Below are 15,459 nucleotides of genomic sequence, written 5' to 3'. Positions count from 1 at the left end.
TCTTAAAGAAAGAGCATGCTTTGCTACAAGATAAGTTTGATAGTCTTCAAACTCCTCCATGCTCTAAGTGTGAGCACTTAGAAGCAATAAAAAATGAAAATATGCTTCTTAAGGAAACCTTAAACAAGTTTAAGGTTGGTAGCAAAGGATTAGATATGATCCTTGCAAACAAGGGTCACATCGCAAATAGAAATGGAATTGGATTTGTAAAAGGATTACATCAAAATCCCACCACTTTCGTAAAAGGACCTACATTACATGTTTCCTCTTATGTGAAATGCAACTTTTGTTGTAAATCCGGACATATTGCCTACAAATGCCCATTTAGGAAAATTAGTTCACAAAAATTAATATGGGTTCCTAAAGGAACTATAAAGAATTCAATCATAAATAACAAAGTTAGTGGGTCAATTTTTGAGGCACCCAAAATCAAATGGGTACCTAAAAATCATCCTCTTTTGTAGACAAACCCACAAGCTAGGAGCAAGAGATGGTATCTCGATAGTGGATGCTCAAGACATATGACTGGAGATCCATCTCATTTCTCTATGCTCACTAGCAAAGAAGAAGGGTACGTTACCTTCGGAGACAACAACAAGGGCAAAATCATTGGCAAGGGAACTATTGGTAACAAATTTAATTTTTCCATTGATGATGTCTTACTAGTTGATGGATTGAAACATAATCTCTTGAGTATTAGTCAACTATGCGATAAAGGTTACATCGTTAGATTTGAATCAAATATGTGCATTATTGAAAAACTAAATCATAACATGACTATGATTGCTTTAAAACAAAATAATGTCTATACCATCAATCTTGATGAACTAAGTAATGAAATGTGCTTCTCCACCGTAAATGATGATGCTTGGCTTTGGCATAGGAGATTAGGCCATGCAAGCATGAAAACAATATCTAAGATCTCATCTCAAGAATTAGTACGAGGAATTCCAAATATAAAGTTTATTAAGGACAAAGTATGCGATGCATGTCAACTAGGCAAACAAATAAAAACAAGCTTCAAACCAAAAAATCAAATTAGCACTACTAGACCATTACAATTGATCCATTTGGACTTATTTGGACCAATTGATACAACAAGTCTAGGTGGAAGCAAATATGCCTTTGTGATTGTGGATGACTACTCTAGATACACTTGGACCTATTTCTTAGCTCACAAAAGTGATTGCTTCAAGTGTTTCTCTAAATTTTGTAAACTCACTCAAAATGAAAAAGGCTTCATGATTTCATCAATTCGGAGTGATCACGGTGGTGAATTCCAAAACCGTGACTTTCAAAATTTTTGCGAAAGTAATGGGTACAATCACAACTTCTCAACTCCAAGAAATCCTCAACAAAATGGAGTAGTTGAAAGGAAAAATAGAAACCTACAAGAAATGGCAAGAACTATGTTGAATGAACATAGTTTACCTAAGTACTTTTGGGCCGAAGCCGTAAATACGGCTTGCTACATCATGAATAGAGTCCTAATAAGACCATCCTTATCCAAAACTCCCTATGAATTATGGAATAACAAAAAACCAAACATCTCCTATTTTAAAGTTTTTGGTTGTAAATGCTTTATTTTAAATGAAAGGGATGCTTTAGGAAAATTTGATGCTAAATCCGATGAAGGCATCTTTCTTGGTTACTCTTCCGTTTCTAAAGCTTTTCGGGTTTTTAATAAAAGAACTTTAGTAATTGAAGAGTCTATTCATGTAGTTTTTAATGAAATTTCCAATTTAAAGAAAAATGATTTTGATGATGATCTTGGTTTTGATAATTTGAATTTAAATGAACCCTCTCCTCAAAATAGCCTTTTGAATGCATCTTCTTCCGAAATTTCTTTACCAAAAGAATGGAAGTATGTAGATGCTCATCCAAAAGAGCAAATTATAGGAGATACATCAAAAGGGGTTCAAACTCGTTCTTCTTTCAAAAATTTCTGTGCTAACGCCGCTTTCCTTTCTCAAATTGAACCTAAATGCATTGACGAAGCCTTAAAAGATGACTTTTGGATCATTGCAATGCAAGAAGAATTGAACCAATTTGAGAGGAATGAGGTATGGAAGCTTGTTCCTAGACCATGTGACCACTTAGTCATAGGTACTAAGTGGGTCTTTAGAAACAAGCAAGACGAAAATGGTATCGTGGTTAGAAACAAGGCTAGATTAGTGGCCAAAGGTTTCAACCAAGAAGAAGGTATCGATTACGATGAAACCTTCGCTCCCGTGGCTCGATTAGAAGCCATAAGGATGCTCCTTGCCTATGCTAGTAGTAATAATTTTAAACTATTTCAAATGGATGTTAAAAGTGCTTTCTTGAATGGTTTTATTTCCGAAGAAGTATTTGTCGAACAACCTCCCAGATTTGAAAATTCTCTTCTTCCTAATCATGTATTCAAATTGACTAAAGCTCTCTATGGCTTAAAACAAGCTCCTAGAGCTTGGTATGAAAGGCTTAGTTCCTTTCTTATTTTAAATAATTTTACCAAAGACAAGGTTGATACTACATTGTTTATTAAACATTTTGAAAATAATTTTCTTATTGTGCAAATTTATGTTGACGATATTGTGTTTGGCTCTTCGGATGAATCACTATGTGAATCATTTGCCAAATGTATGAGTCTTGAATTTGAAATGAGTTTAATGGGTGAATTAACTTTCTTTTTGGGATTACAAATCAAACAACTTAGTGATGGTATATTTCTTAACCAATCGAAATATACATTAGAATTGTTAAAACGATTTAACATGGATAATTCAAAAGCAATAAACACCCCTATGAGTACTACGACTAAGTTAGATATGGATGAAAATGGTGAAGGTTTCGATCAAAAAACATATAGGGGAATGATAGGTAGTCTACTCTACATCACTGCGACTAGACCGGATATTATGTTTAGTGTAGGACTTTGCGCTAGGTTTCAATCTAATCCTAAATTATCTCATCTTAAGAGTGTTAAAAGAATATTTAGGTATCTTAAAGGAACTCCAAATTTAGGATTGTGGTATCCAAAATCTGAAAAATTTGATCTAATAGCTTATGCAGATGCCGATTTTGGCGGATGCAGGATAGATAGAAAAAGTACATCCGGAACATGCCAATTTTTAGGACATGCACTTGTTTCTTGGACTTCTAAGAAACAAAATTCAGTCGCACTATCTACGGCGGAAGCCGAATACATTGCTGCAAGTGCTTGTTGTGCACAAGTAATTTGGATGAAAAATACATTAGAAGACTATGGAATTCACTTTAAAAATATTCCCATAAAATGTGATAATACTAGTGCCATATGCCTTACTAAAAATCCAATTCAGCACTCTAGAACTAAGCACATCGACGTTAGGCATCATTTCATACGCAATCATGTTTTTAACAATGATGTTGTTCTAGAATTCATTGACACAAAGCATCAATTAGCAGATATATTCACAAAAGCCTTGAATGAAGACCAATTTGAATTCATTAGAAGGGAATTAGGTATGTTAAATTGTCCCTAAACAATAAACTTGTTTGATTGGATTTTCCGTAAAGTTTTTCATCTTCTTTCCATCTCTCATTCTCCTTCAAATTCCATATGACATGTTGTGAAATCTCGAAATCGACTTTGATGACTTGATTATGAATTTCAAGTTAGCGATTTGATTTAAATAAGTTTTATCTAAATCATAATCTTGATCTTGCAAAATTGGAATCACAAATAATATCTCTTGGCATTCATGAATTGATACTTACAAATATGAAAGTATTGGCATTCATGACTTGAATTTGATTGAAACATTGTATGCTTAAATTCATCATTCTCCTATGTTTCAAAAATTCTTTAAATGCCTTATGTGATGATTAAAAAGTAATGTTGAGATTTTCATGAATTTGACGATTTGAATGAGTTTGTATTCGAATTATGATCTTGACTTCGTGAAATTACTACTTGAATTTTTTATCCCAATCTCTCTCTTATACATCTACAATTTCTATTATTCATAGAAAGAAGAGATTAGATAATATGAATGCATGCTGAATTTTCCTCTAAAATGAACTCTGCGTAAATATTTTTGCATACTTAATTTTCAATGATAAAATCGTTGTATGACAAAATTTGTGCTTCAAGTCTCATTTTCCTTTTTGTTGATGACAAAGGGGGAGAAGTGATGACTTATATGACATGACTAATATGAATTACAAAAACTTGTGTGATATGAATGTCTTATATGACTTGCAAATCCTTGAAAATATCACAAGATTGATATCATGAAATTTATATTGAAAATCTTTATCTTCTGTGTGATATGAATGTCTTATATGACTTGCAAATCCTTGAAAATATCACAAGATTGATATCATGAAATTTATATTGAAAATCTTTATCTTCTGTCGTAGCAAAATTTGTCCCGTATCATTTAACTTATGATTTTCATCGAAGTTTCGTACTTACTATTGTTTAATGAGGATAACGATAAAGTTCTACGATTAGAACTTATCGGGTTATGCTTGAATCCAATGGGATGGAATTCAAGTGTTTTTTATCTTCTCATAATATGGCATATAGATAGGGGGAGTTATGTTTAACTCCGTCATCAATTGATTGTCATCATCAAAAAGGGGGAGATTGTTGAATCTTGGATTTTGATGATATAATCAATTGGTGGGTTAATTGATCTAATCCATATTATTGAGTTAAGTGCGCAGGATTAACTACGATAACCAGAAAACATAAAGCAAGGATACCGGAGTCGAGCTCGATGGACGTTTAAGAGACCGAAGAATCATCGGAGATGCTGCCGGAACCATCCGAGAAGAAATCGGGAACGTGTCGGAAGTTCGCCGAAGAAATCGTCGGAGGCTCGCGGAGATCACCGAGAAGGCTCAGCTACTCGTTAAAAGTCATCACAAAGATTGGGAGCTTGCAGGGAGTCCGTCGGAAGAAGTTCGTCGGAAAGCTCGCCGGAACAAGACTCGACGTTCGCGGTTGAAAATTTGCTTAGGATGTGTTTTGGTTATGTAGTCCACTTGTAATTAGGATTAGGATTAAGAGATAATCCTATATCCTGGTTAGGGGCCAACTGGGCCCAAAGTCAGAGTTGGTTTAGGCTAAAAATTAAGCTAAACCAGCGAACTAGAGAGCCAAGATTGAAGCCCAACTAGTGGCTGAAAACACTGTAGTTGGGCTGAAAACACTGTAGGCGGTGGCACCGCCTAGTTGGGCGGTGGAACCGCCCAGCACCCGAGTGCTGGGCGGTGACACCTCCTTGGCTGGGCGGTTGCATCGTCCAGTACCCGAGTGCTGGGCGGTGGCACCGCCTGGTTGGGCGGTGGCACCGCCTGGCTGGGCGGTGGAACCTCCAGCACCGGGAACCCTAAAAGAATTCAAATTTTGAAACCCAAAATTTGAATCCTCTTGAGGCCTATAAATACCCCTCAAATCTCAACTGAGGTTACAACTTTTGAGAAGCATTTTGATTGAGAGAAAAGTCTTAGAAAGTCTTAGCAAGTCTTGTTTTCAATTTGCTAGAGAGTTCTCCTCCTTCTTTCTTATTGAAAATTTGTAAGAGGTTGAGCTGCTTGTAAAAGGTTGTAAGAGGGGTGTTTACCCTTCCATTTCAAGAGACTTGCTAGTGGAAGGTGGGAGGCTCATCGAAGAGGGGTCTCGCAAGTGGAGTAGGTCATTTGACCGAACCACTCTAAAAATCGGCGTAATCTCTGGTTTGCTCTTTATTATTGTCATTTACATTACTGCAAATCTTCTTACTGCTTTAGTTCCTTATTACTCTTGTTGTGCAACTTCAAGAATACGCCTTCAAGTTAAATTTCTCAAGTTTCGTTCTTAACGTACGAAATATTTTGATTAAAATCGAAGTTTTTATCCGCTGCACTAATTCACCCCCCCCCTCTTAGTGCCGCTCCGATCCTAACACTCTCGAACGATCTTGGAATCGCCATTGTCGGATCTCTCCGATCCCCACGAGGCCGACCGCGTACCGGACACGGCAAGCGTGCGCCGAAGCCATCGGGACTTTCTCGAACGAACTCGGAATCGCTATTGCGGCCCCATTCCGGAAAGCTCTCTCCGAGCCCCACGAGACTGACAGCGTAGCGGTCACGACAAATTCCGCGGCCCAAAACCATCGCCTCGGAGGTCGACGGGAGAGGTTTTGGCCGCTCGGGGCGCAAAAACGAGTGCAACAGGGGGTCACCCATCCAAGAACCATGTCTGATCATTGTATGTTTATGAAGAAATTTTTAGATAATGATTTCATTATTCTCCTGCTATATGTTAATGACATATTTATTGTTGGCCATAATGCTGGAAAAATTGAAAAGCTTAAAAGAGAGTGCAACACGAGGCCTTCCCAGGGGGTAACCCTTCCTAGTACTACTCTCGCCCAAGCACGCTTAACTTCGGAGTTCTGATGGGATCCGGTGCTTTAGTGTTGACATGATCGCACTCGTTTTGTTTGTGTCGTCCCTCGCCTTTGTATTCTTGAACGATCTTGGAATCGCCATTTTCAAATATCTCCGATGCCCACGGGGCCGACCGCGTACCGGACACGGCAACCGCGCGGCAAAACCATCGGGACTTTCTTGAACGAACTCGGAATCGCTATTGTGGCCCCATTCCGGAAAGCTCTTTCCTTGCACCACGAGACCGACTACGTAGCAGTCATGGCAAATTTCGAGGCCCAAAACCATCGTCTTAGAGGTTGACGGGAGAGGTTTTGGCTGCTCGGGGCGCAAAAACGAGTGCAACAGCGGGTCACTCATCCTAGAACCATGTCTGATCATTGTATGTTTATGAAGAAATTTTTAGATGATGATTTCATTATTCTCCTGCAAAATGTTAATGACATATTTATTGTTGGCCATAATGCTGGAAAAATTGAAAAGTTTAATATAGAGTTTTAAGTAATTCTTTTGGCCGCTCGGGGCGCAAAAAGTAGTGCAACACGAGGACTTCCTAAGGGGTCACCCATCCTAGTACTACTCTCGCCAAAGCATGCTTAACTTCGGAGTTCTGATGGGATCCGATGGTTTAGTGTTGGTATGATCACACTTGTTTTATGTGCGTCGTCCCTCACCTTTGTACTCTCGAACGATCTCGAAATCGCCATTGTCGGATCTCTCCGATGCCCACGAGGCCGACCTCGTACTGGACACGACAAGCGCGTGCCGAAACCATCGGGACTTTCTCGAACGAACTCGGAATCGCTATTGCGGCCCCATTCCGGAAAGCTCTCTCCGAGCCCCACGAGACTGACAGCGTAGCGGTCACGACAAATTCCGAGGCCCAAAACCATCGCCTCGGAGGTCGACGGGAGAGGTTTTGGCCGCTCGGGGCGCAAAAATGAGTGCAACAGGGGGTCACCCATCCTGGAACCATGTCTGATCATTGTATGTTTATGAAGAAATTTTTAGATGATGATTTCATTATTCTCCTGCTATTTGTTAATGACATATTTATTGTTGGCCATAATGCTGGAAAAATTGAAAAGCTTAAAAGAGAGTTTTAAGTAAGTCTTTTGGCCGCTCGGGGCGCAAAAATGAGTGCAACACGAGGACTTCCCAAGGGTTCACCCATCCTAGTACTACTCTCGCCCAAGCACGATTAACTTCGGAGTTCTGATGGGATACGGTGCTTTAGTGCTGGTATGATCGCACTCATTTTGTGTGCTTCGTCCCTCACCTTTGTACTCTCGAACGATCTCGGAATCGCCATTGTCGGATCTCTCCGACGCCCACGAGGCCGACCGCGTACCGGACACGGCAAGCGCGCGCCGAAACCTTCGGGACTTTCTCGAACGAACTCGGAATCACTATTGCGGCACCATTCCGGAATGCTCTCTCCGAGCCCCAAGAGACTAACTGCGTAGCGGTCACGACAAATTCCGAGGCCCAAAACCATCGCCTCGGAGGTCGACGGGAGAGGTTTTGGCCGCTCGGGGCGCAAAAACGAGTGCAACAGGGGGTCACCCATCCAAGAACCATGTCTGATCATTGTATGTTTATGAAGAAATTTTTAGATGATGATTTAATTATTCTCCTACTATATGTTAATGACATATTTTTGATGGCCATACTGCTGGAAAAATTGAAAAGCTTAAAAGTGAGTGCAACACGAGGCCTTCCTAAGGGGTCACCCATCCTAGAACTACTCTCGCCCAAGACCGCTTAACTTCGGAGTTCTGATGGGATCCAAAGCTTTAGTGCTGGTATGATCTCATTCATTTTATGTGCGTCGTCCCTCGCCTTTGTACTCTCGAACGATCTCGGAATCGCCATTGTCGGATCTCTCCGATGCCCACGAGGCCGACCGCGTACCGGACACGGCAAGCGCGCGCCGAAAACATCGTGACTTTCTCGAACGAACGCGGAATCGCTATTGCGGCCCCATTCCGGAAAGCTCATCCGAGCCCCACGAGACTGACTGCATAGCGATCACGACAAATTCCGAGGCTCAAAACCATCGCCTCGGAGGTCGACGGGAGAGGTTTTGGCCGCTCGGGGCGCAAAAACGAGTGCAACAGGGGGTCACCCATCCTGGAACCATGTCTGATCATTGTATGTTTATGAAGAAATTTTTAGATGATGATTTTATTATTCTCCTGCTATTTGTTAATGACATATTTATTGTTGGCCATAATGCTGGAAAAATTGAAAAGATTAAAAGAGAGTTTTAAGCAAGTCTTTTGGCCGCTCGGGCGCAAAAAGGAGTGCAACACGAGGACTTCCCAAGGGTTCACCCATCCTACTACTACTCTCGCCCAAGCACACTTAGCTTCGGAGTTCTGATGGGATCCGGTGCTTTAGTGCTGGTATGATCGCACTCGTTTTGTGTGCGTCGTCCCTCGCCTTTGTACTCTCGAACGATCTCGGAATCGCCATTGTCGTATCTCTCCGATGTCAACGAGGCCGACCACGTATCGGACACGGCAAGCGCGCACCGAAACCATCGGGACTTTCTCGAACGAACTCGGAATCTCTATTGCGGCCCCATTCCGGAAAGCTCTCTCCGAGCCCCACGAGACCGACTGCGTAGCTGTCATGGCAAATTCCGAGGCCCAAAACCATCGCCTCGGAGGTCGACGGGAGAGGTTTTGGCCGCTCGGGGCGCAAAAACAAGTGCAACAGGGGGTCACCCATCCTAGAACCATGTCTGATCATTGTATGTTTATGAAGAAATTTTTAGATGATGATTTCATTATTCTCCTGCTATATGCTAATGACATATTTATTGTTGGCCATAATGCTGGAAAAATTGAAAAGCTTAAAAGAATGTTTTAAGTAACTCTTTTGGCCGCTCGGGGCGCAAAAAGGAGTGAAACACGAGGACTTCGCAGGGGGTCACCCATCCTAATACTACTCTCGCCCAAGCACGCTTAACTTCGGAGTTCTAATGGAATCCGGTGCTTTATTGTTGGTATGATCGCACTCATTTTTTGTGCGTCGTCCCTCGCCTTTGTACTCTCGAACGATCTCGGAATCGCCATTGTCGGATCTCTCCGATGCCCACGAGGCCGACCGTGTACCGTACGCGGCAAGCGCGCGCCAAAACCATCGGGACTTTCTCGAACTAACTTGGAATCGCTATTGCGGCCCCATTCCAGAAAGCTCTCTCCGAGCCCCACGAGACCGACTGCGTAGCGGTCACAGCAAATTCCGAGGCCCAAAACCATCGCCTCGGAGGTCGACGGGAGAGGTTTTGGCCGCTCGGGGTGCAAAAACGAGTGCAACAGGGGGTCACCCATCCTAGAACCTTGTCTGATCATTGTATGTTTATAAAGAAATTTTTAGATGATGATTTAATTATTCTCCTACTATATGTTAATGACATATTTATTGTTGGCCATAATGCTGGAAAAATTGAAAAGCTTAAAAGAGAGTGCAACCAACTAGAAGCCTTCCCAGGGGGTCACCCATCGTAGTACTACTCTCCCCCAAGCATGCTTAACTTCGGAGTTTTGATGGGATACGTTAATTTAATGTGGGTATGATCGCACTCGTTTTGTGTGCTTCGTCCCTCACCTTTGTACTCTCGAATGATCTCGGAATCGTCATTGTCGGATCTCTCTGACGCCCACGAGGCCGACCGCGTACCGGACACGGCAAGCGCGCGCCAAAATCATCGGCACTTTCTCTAACGAACTTGGAATCGCTATTGCGGCCCCATTCCGGAAAGCTCACTCCGAGTCCCACGAGACCGACTACGTAGCGGTCACAGCAAATTCCGAGGCCCAAAACCATCGCCTCGGAGGTCGACGGGAGAGGTTTTGGCCGCTCGGGGCGCATAAATGAGTGCAACTGGGGGTCACCCATCCTAGAACCATGTCTGATCATTGTATGTTTATGAAGAAATTTTTAGATGATGATTTCATTATTCTCCTGCTATATGTTAGTGACATATTTATTGTTGGCCATAAAGCTGGAAAAATTGAAATGCTTAAAAGAGAGTTTTAAGTAAGTCTTTTGGTCGCTCGGGGCGCAAAAAGGAGTGCAACACGAGGACTTCCCAAGGGGTCACCCATCCTAGTACTACTCTCGCCCAAGCACAATTAACTTCGGAGTTCTGATGGGATCCGGTGCTTTAGTGCTGGTATGATCACACTATTTTTGTGTGCGTCGTCCCTCGCCTTTGTACTCTCGAACGATCTCGGAATCGCCATTGTTGGATCTCTCCGATGCCCACGAGGCCGACCGTGTACCGGACACGGCAAGTGCCGCTCGGGGCGCATAAATGAGTGCAACTGGGGGTCACCCATCCTAGAACCATGTCTGATCATTGTATATTTATGAAGAAATTTTTAGATGATGATTTCATTATTCTCCTGCTATATGTTAGTGACATATTTATTGTTGGCCATAAAGCTGGAAAAATTGAAATGCTTAAAAGAGAGTTTTAAGTAAGTCTTTTGGTCGCTCGGGGCGCAAAAAGGAGTGCAACACGAGGACTTCCCAGGGGGTCACCCATCCTAGTACTACTCTCGCCCAAGCACAATTAACTTCGGAGTTCTGATGGGATCCGGTGCTTTAGTGCTGGTATGATCACACTATTTTTGTGTGCGTCGTCCCTCGCCTTTGTACTCTCGAACGATCTCGGAATCGCCATTGTTGGATCTCTCCGATGCCCACGAGGCCGACCGTGTACCGGACACGGCAAGTGCACGCAAAAACCATCGGGACTTTCCCGAACGAACTTGGAATCGCTAATGCGGCCCTATTCTGGAAAGCTCTCTCTGAGCCCCACGAGACCGACTGCGTAGCGGTCACGGTAAATTCCTAGGCCCAAAACCATCGCCTCGGAGGTCGACGGGAGAGGTTTTGGTCGCTCGGGGCGCAAAAACGAGTGCAACAGGGGGTCACCCATCCTAGAACCATGTCTGATCATTATATGTTTATGAAGAAATTTTTAGATGATGATTTCATTATTCTCCTGCTATATGTTAATGACATATTTATTGTTGGCCATAATGCTGGAAAAATTGAAAAGCTTAAAAGAGAGTTTTAAGTAAATCTTTTGGCCGCTCGGGGCGCAAAAAAGTGTGCAACACGAGGACTTCCTCGGGGGTCACCCATCCTAGTACTACTCTCGCCCAAGCACGCTTAAGTTCGAAGTTCTGATGGGATCCGGTGCTTTAGTGCTGGTATGATCGCACTGGTTTTGTGTGCGTCGTCCCTCGCCTTTGTACTATCGAACGATCTCGGAATCGCCATTGTCGGATCTCTCCGATGCCCACGAGGCCGACCCCGTACCGGACACGGCAAACGCGCGCCAAAACCATCGGGACTTTCTCGAATGAACTCGGAATCGCTATTGCGGCCCCATTCTGGAAAGCTCTCTCTGTGCCCCACGAGACCGACAGCATAGCGGTCACGGCAAATTCCGAGGCCCAAAACCATCGCCGCGGAGGTCGACGGGAGAGGTTTTGGCCGCTCGAGGCACAAAAACGAGTGCAACAGGGGGTCACCCATCCTAGAACCATGTCTGATCATTGTATGTTTATGAAGAAATTTTTAGATGATTATTTCATTCTTCTCCTACTATATGTTAATGACATATTTATTGTTGGCCATAATGCTGGAAAAATTGAAAAGCTTAAAAGAGAGTTTTAAGTAAGTCTTTTGGCCGCTCGGGGAGCTAAAAGGAGTGCAACACGAGGACTTCCTAGGGGGTCACCCATCCTAGTACTACTCTCGCCCAAGCACGCTTAACTTCGAAGTTCTGATGGGATCTGATGCTTTATTGCTGGTATGATCACACTCGTTTTCTATGCATCCTCCCTCGCCTTTGTACTCTCGAACGATCTCGGAATCGATATTGTCGGATCTCTCTGATGACCACGAGGCCGACCGCGTACCGGAAACGGCAAGCGCGCGCCAAAACCATTGGGACTTTCTCGAACTAACTTGGAATCGCTATTGCGGCCCCATTCTGGAAAGCTCTCTCCGAGCCCCACGAGACCGACTGCGTAGCGGTCACAGCAAATTCCGAGGCCCAAAACCATCGCCTCGGAGGTCGGCGGGAGAGGTTTTGGCCGCTCGGGGCGCAAAAACGAGTGCAACAGGGGGTCACCCATCCTAGAACCATGTCTGATCATTGTATGTTTATGAAGAAATTTTTAGATGATGATTTAATTATTCTCCTACTATATGTTAATGACATTTTTATTATTGGCCAAAATGCTGGAAAAATTGAAAAGCTTAAAAGAGAGCGCAACACGAGGCCTTCCCAGGGGGTCACCCATCCTAGTACCAGGGGGTCACCCATCCTAGTACTACTCTCTCCTAAGCACGCTTAACTTCAGAGTTCTGATGGTATCCGGTGGTTTAGTGTTGGTATGATGGCATTCGTTTTATGTGCGTCGTCCATCGCCTTTGTATTCTCGAATGATCTCGGAATCGCCATTGTCAGATCTCTCCGATGCCCACGAGGCCGACCGCGTACCGGACACGGCAAGCGCGCGCCGAAACCTTTCGGACTTTCTCAAATGAACTCGGAATCGCTATTGTGGCCCCATTCCGAAAAGCTCTCTCCGAGCCCCACGAGACCGACTACGTAGCGGTCACGGCAAATTCCGAGGCCCAAAACCATCACCTCGGAGGTCGACGGGAGAGGTTTTGGCCGCTCGGGGCGCAAAAACGAGTGCAATAGGGGGTCACCCATCCTAGAACCATGTATGATCATTGTATGTTTATGAAGAAATTTTTAGATGATGATTTAATTATTCTCCTACTATATGTTAATGACATATTTATTGTTGGCCATAATGCTGGAAAAATTGAAAAGCTTAAAAGAGAGTGCAACACAAGGCCTTCCCAGGGGTTCACCCATCCTAGTACTACTCTCGCCCAAGCACGCTTAACTTCGGAGTTCTGATGGGATCCAGGGCTTAGCGTTAGTATGATCGCATTCGTTTTATGTGCGTCGTCCATCGCCTTTGTACTCTCGAACGATCTCGAAATCGCCATTGTCGGATCTCTCCGATGCCCACGAGGCCGACCGCGTACCGGACACGGCAAGCGCGCGCCGAAACCATCGGGACTTTCTCGAACGAACTCGGAATTGCTATTGCGACCCCATTCCGGAAAGCTCTCTCCGAGCCCCACGAGACTGACTGTGTAGTGGTCATGGCAAATTCCGAGGCCCAAAACCATCGCCTCGGAGGTCGACGGGAGAGGTTTTGGCCGCTCGGGGCGCAAAAACGAGTGCAACATGGTGGACTTCCCAGGGGGTCACCCATCCTGGAACCATATCTGTTCATTGTATGTTTACGAAAATATTTTTAGATGATGATTTCATTATTCTCCTTCTATATGTGAATGATATATTTTTTGTTGGCCATAATGCTGGAAGAATTGAACAGCTTAAAAGAGAGTTAAGTAAGTCTTTTGGTCGCTCGGGGCGCAAAAAGGAGTGCAACACGAGGACTTCCCAGGGGATCACCCATCGTAGTACTACTCTCGCCCAAGCACGTTTAACTTTGGAGTTCTGATGGGATCCGGTGATTTAGTGCTGGTATGATCGTAGTCATTTTGTGTGCGTTGTCCCTCGCCATTATACTCTCGAACGATCTCGGAATCGCCATTGTCGGATCTCTCCGACGCCCACGAGGCCGACCGCGTACCGGACACGGCAAGCGCGCGCCGAAACCATCGGGACTTTCTCGAACGAACTCGGAATCGCTATGGTGGCCCCATTCCGGAAAGCTCTCTCCGAGCCCTACGAGACCGACTGCGTAGCGGTCACGGCAAATTCCGAGGCCCAAAACCATCGCCTCGGAGGTCGACGGGAGAGGTTTTGGACGCTTGGGGCGCAAAAATGAGTGCAACATTGGGTCACCCATCCTAGAACCATGTCTGATCATTGTATGTTTATGATGAAATTTTTAGATGATGATTTCATTATTCTCGTGCTATATGTTAATGACATATTTATTATTAGCCATAATGCTGGAAAAATGGAAAAGCTTACAAGAGAGTTTTAAGTAAGTCTTTTGGCCGCTCGGGGCGCAAAAAGGAGTGCAACACGAGGACTTCCCAGGGGGTTACTCATCCTAGTACTACTCTCGCCCAAGCACGCTTAACGTCGGAGTTTTGATGGGATCCGGTGCTTTAGTGCTGGTATGATCGCACTCGTTTTTTGTGCGTCGTCCCTCGTCTTTGTACTCTCGAACGATCTCGGAATCGCCATTGTCGGATCTCTCCGATGCCCATGAGGCCGACCGCGTACCGGACATGGCAAGCGCGCGCCGACACCATCGGGACTTTCTCGAACGAACTCAGAATCGCTATTGCGGCCCCATTCCGGAAAGCTCTCTCCGAGCCCCACGAGACCGACTGCGTAGCGGTCACGGCAAATTCTGAGGCCCAAAACCATCGCCTCGGAGGTCGACGGGAGAGGTTTTGGCCGCTCGGGGTGCAAAAAGGGGTGCAACAGGGGGTCACCCATCCTAGAACCATGTCTGATCATTGTATGTTTATGAAGAAATTTTTAGATGATGATTTCATTATTCTCCTGCTATATGTTAATGATATATTTATTGTTGCCCATAATGCTGAAAAAATTGAAAAGCTTAAAAGAGAGTTAAGTAAGGCTTTTGGCCGCTCGGGGCGCAAAAAGGAGTGCAAAACGAGGACATCCTGGGGGGTCACCCATCCTAGTACTTCTCTCGCCCAAGCACACTTAGCTTCGGAGTTCTGATGGGATCCGGTGCTTCAATGCTGGTATGATCGCACTCGTTTTGTTTGCTTCGTCCCTCTCCTTTGTGCACGTCGCGGATGGCATATCGACGACCGGAGCCCATTGCGCGCCCCGAAACCTTTCGAATGATCTCGGAATCGCCATCGTCGGGTCTCTCCGATGCCTTCGAGGCCGACCGCGAAACCTTTCGAACGATCTCGGAATCGCCATCGTCGGGTCTCTTCGATGCCTTCGAGGCCGACCGCGTACCGGACACGGCAAGC

At 44.4% G+C, this 15,459-nt stretch overlaps 12 non-coding genes and 4 pseudogenes across 12 annotated transcripts; all 16 read right to left on the bottom strand.

Annotated features, from left to right (window-relative positions):
- Positions 1–6,332: 6,332 nt before the first annotated feature.
- Positions 6,333–6,451, bottom strand: LOC135621030 (5S ribosomal RNA). Its single transcript, XR_010490256.1, has one exon. It is a non-coding gene; the product is annotated as a 5S ribosomal RNA (ribosomal RNA).
- A 486-nt stretch (positions 6,452–6,937) lies between these two features.
- LOC135621249 (5S ribosomal RNA) lies at positions 6,938–7,056 on the bottom strand. The gene has a single exon (XR_010490473.1). It is a non-coding gene; the product is annotated as a 5S ribosomal RNA (ribosomal RNA).
- A 486-nt stretch (positions 7,057–7,542) lies between these two features.
- Positions 7,543–7,661, bottom strand: LOC135621046 (5S ribosomal RNA). Its single transcript, XR_010490272.1, has one exon. It is a non-coding gene; the product is annotated as a 5S ribosomal RNA (ribosomal RNA).
- Positions 7,662–8,105: 444 nt separating this feature from the next.
- On the bottom strand, positions 8,106–8,224 carry LOC135621297 (5S ribosomal RNA; annotated as a pseudogene).
- A 484-nt stretch (positions 8,225–8,708) lies between these two features.
- LOC135620879 (5S ribosomal RNA) lies at positions 8,709–8,827 on the bottom strand. Its single transcript, XR_010490108.1, has one exon. It is a non-coding gene; the product is annotated as a 5S ribosomal RNA (ribosomal RNA).
- Positions 8,828–9,313: 486 nt separating this feature from the next.
- LOC135621204 (5S ribosomal RNA) lies at positions 9,314–9,432 on the bottom strand. Its single transcript, XR_010490429.1, has one exon. It is a non-coding gene; the product is annotated as a 5S ribosomal RNA (ribosomal RNA).
- A 445-nt stretch (positions 9,433–9,877) lies between these two features.
- Positions 9,878–10,000, bottom strand: LOC135621327 (5S ribosomal RNA; annotated as a pseudogene).
- Positions 10,001–10,486: 486 nt separating this feature from the next.
- LOC135620762 (5S ribosomal RNA) lies at positions 10,487–10,605 on the bottom strand. Its single transcript, XR_010489996.1, has one exon. It is a non-coding gene; the product is annotated as a 5S ribosomal RNA (ribosomal RNA).
- Positions 10,606–10,929: 324 nt separating this feature from the next.
- LOC135620712 (5S ribosomal RNA) lies at positions 10,930–11,048 on the bottom strand. The gene has a single exon (XR_010489949.1). It is a non-coding gene; the product is annotated as a 5S ribosomal RNA (ribosomal RNA).
- Positions 11,049–11,534: 486 nt separating this feature from the next.
- Positions 11,535–11,653, bottom strand: LOC135621142 (5S ribosomal RNA). The gene has a single exon (XR_010490368.1). It is a non-coding gene; the product is annotated as a 5S ribosomal RNA (ribosomal RNA).
- Positions 11,654–12,139: 486 nt separating this feature from the next.
- Positions 12,140–12,258, bottom strand: LOC135621053 (5S ribosomal RNA). Its single transcript, XR_010490279.1, has one exon. It is a non-coding gene; the product is annotated as a 5S ribosomal RNA (ribosomal RNA).
- Positions 12,259–12,703: 445 nt separating this feature from the next.
- LOC135621328 (5S ribosomal RNA) lies at positions 12,704–12,845 on the bottom strand (annotated as a pseudogene).
- Positions 12,846–13,290: 445 nt separating this feature from the next.
- LOC135621289 (5S ribosomal RNA) lies at positions 13,291–13,408 on the bottom strand (annotated as a pseudogene).
- A 498-nt stretch (positions 13,409–13,906) lies between these two features.
- Positions 13,907–14,025, bottom strand: LOC135621131 (5S ribosomal RNA). The gene has a single exon (XR_010490357.1). It is a non-coding gene; the product is annotated as a 5S ribosomal RNA (ribosomal RNA).
- Positions 14,026–14,511: 486 nt separating this feature from the next.
- LOC135620960 (5S ribosomal RNA) lies at positions 14,512–14,630 on the bottom strand. Its single transcript, XR_010490188.1, has one exon. It is a non-coding gene; the product is annotated as a 5S ribosomal RNA (ribosomal RNA).
- Positions 14,631–15,114: 484 nt separating this feature from the next.
- Positions 15,115–15,233, bottom strand: LOC135621045 (5S ribosomal RNA). The gene has a single exon (XR_010490271.1). It is a non-coding gene; the product is annotated as a 5S ribosomal RNA (ribosomal RNA).
- Between the last annotated feature and the right edge of the window lie 226 nt (positions 15,234–15,459).

Source organism: Musa acuminata, chromosome BXJ2-8 (assembly GCF_036884655.1).
Source record: "Musa acuminata AAA Group cultivar baxijiao chromosome BXJ2-8, Cavendish_Baxijiao_AAA, whole genome shotgun sequence".
Lineage (NCBI taxonomy): Eukaryota > Viridiplantae > Streptophyta > Magnoliopsida > Zingiberales > Musaceae > Musa > Musa acuminata.
Note: the sequence above shows the minus strand (reverse complement) of the source record. Positions and strands in the feature narration are given on the sequence as shown.